The following is a 1,902-nucleotide window of genomic DNA, read 5'->3' as shown; positions in this document are numbered from 1 at the left end:
TCGACTACCCAAGGCACTGCTCTATCTATCTATCTATCTATCTATCTATCTATCTATCTATCTATCTATCTATCTATCTATATATCTATTTAATTTAAAGTCAGTGACAACTGGCTATGTCCATTCAAAGTTGAATCGATTTGGTTTTATTGAGTTTATATAAAATATTGCAGTCATGTATGCAATGAAATCCTTCCATTTCGAAAGTTAAGTCTAAGGCATTTGCAGCAACATAAAAACAGTGCTCCTGCTTATCAGTCAAAGGAATTATTGTCGGAAAGCAGTAATAACGCATTTTTGTACATTTGGACAGTGATGGCACGAGAAACCAGATAGCAAATCAAGGACCACAGGATCCACGAGCCAAAAAGCCATGCAAGCAGCAGTGTCGTACTGTGACCACATGGATCTGGACCCTGAAACATCAACACCAGGAAGACAGATGAGGCCCAAATGCTGCAGCAAAGAATGAGGAAAATGTCCTACTGAAGACTATGAAACCCTTTTTCTTAGCATAGATGGTTTGTACTCCCTTAGTTGACACCATTACTCACTGAGCAAAAGTATACCTTAGCATAGAGCCTACAGAGTAGCCACCATTATTGAAAGTATAGTTCCTATTTCCTAGGGAAAAGACTTTCAATACCACGGCAGAATACACGTCACAGAAAAGCTGTTATCAATACTTCTGTAGGTAGTCATGCATGAGTGGGGGCAACACTTGTAAGACAACAGGAAAAAGCTTTCTCTTTAATAATTCTTTGGTAATAAACACATCTTTAGTGATATTTCTTTTGGATTAGCCACTGATTTTGCTGCTTCCGTCCCGTGCCCCAGATCTCCCAGACCAGGATAAAATTTATTATCTAGCTTACAACAGGCAGAACACATCTGAAATAATTCACCTTGCTTTAATGAAAAGCAATTACAAAATGAAAACACATCTTTAGGTAGGAGATGGCCTATATTGTTTATAAAGCTACCGCTGTGGGTGCTGAGGAAGTTTTCTGTCTTCTAAAAATCTAAAATTCACACGTTCTTGAGAGGAAGCAGGAATACAAACCCTTTGTATGTCTTCTCAAGGCGGAATACTCTTTGATCACTGTTCCACCAACTCATTTTTTCTGAGCCTGGGGGCATAGTTTTCTATACCTTGCTATCATCTGATTTCAACTGTTCAATTTGTTCAAATTCTTTCCCATCATCTGGGTCATTCTTTTTTTTTCTGTGTGTACACTTCACAAAGCAGAATGATAGCCACTAAGAGAATAACTTCTGCAATTATTGCAAGAAACGGCTTGAGGGGCACCATGAAGCTCAGCACAACCAGCTCAATGTGTTCTTTGCTCTCATCTAACCTGGCACAAGTAGGAGCCTCCATCTTCCTCCAAAAATGCTTTACCTTGAGTCATGTCTAATTAGCATAGGATCCATTTATAACATACTAATCATTCTTGTGAACATCAATAGGAACCTGTACACTTCCATTACTCGTGTACCAAGTCTAATTTAAAGGATGACCATCGTGGCATTCACACTTCAGGACAGTAGAATCCCCCATGTAAGTGATCAACGGCTTGTTTTTCCCATGAACGCTGGATACTTTGATATTAAATGTTCCTCAGAGCTTCTTTTCTCCATCAAAGAAGCAAGAATAATTTCCCATTTGCTAGCTATTAAAAATGATGAACCTGTACTGACTGTACAAGGTGTTTCCCACTTTGGTTGTATTGAAAACATCAATATTCTCCAGAAGTTCATCATCCTTTCTCCAAGTCACATTCACTGAGTTCAAATCCCCATATGGCATGAACTAGCATAAGAGACCAAGGTCAGAAGGCTTTTCCAAAGCAATGTTTTTTTTTTTTTTTTTTTTTTTTTTTTTTTTTTTTTTTTTTTTTT

The 1,902-nt window shown here is 37.9% G+C and overlaps 1 pseudogene; it reads right to left on the bottom strand.

Annotated features, from left to right (window-relative positions):
- Positions 1 to 895: 895 nt before the first annotated feature.
- Positions 896 to 1,858, bottom strand: LOC126494975 (embigin-like; annotated as a pseudogene).
- Positions 1,859 to 1,902: the final 44 nt, after the last annotated feature.

This window comes from Alexandromys fortis, unplaced genomic scaffold (assembly GCF_014885135.2).
Source record: "Alexandromys fortis isolate MF-2015 unplaced genomic scaffold, M_Fortis_MF-2015_v1.1 scaffold_427, whole genome shotgun sequence".
In the NCBI taxonomy this organism is placed as follows: domain Eukaryota; kingdom Metazoa; phylum Chordata; class Mammalia; order Rodentia; family Cricetidae; genus Alexandromys; species Alexandromys fortis.
This window is presented reverse-complemented; position numbering and strand designations above follow the sequence as displayed.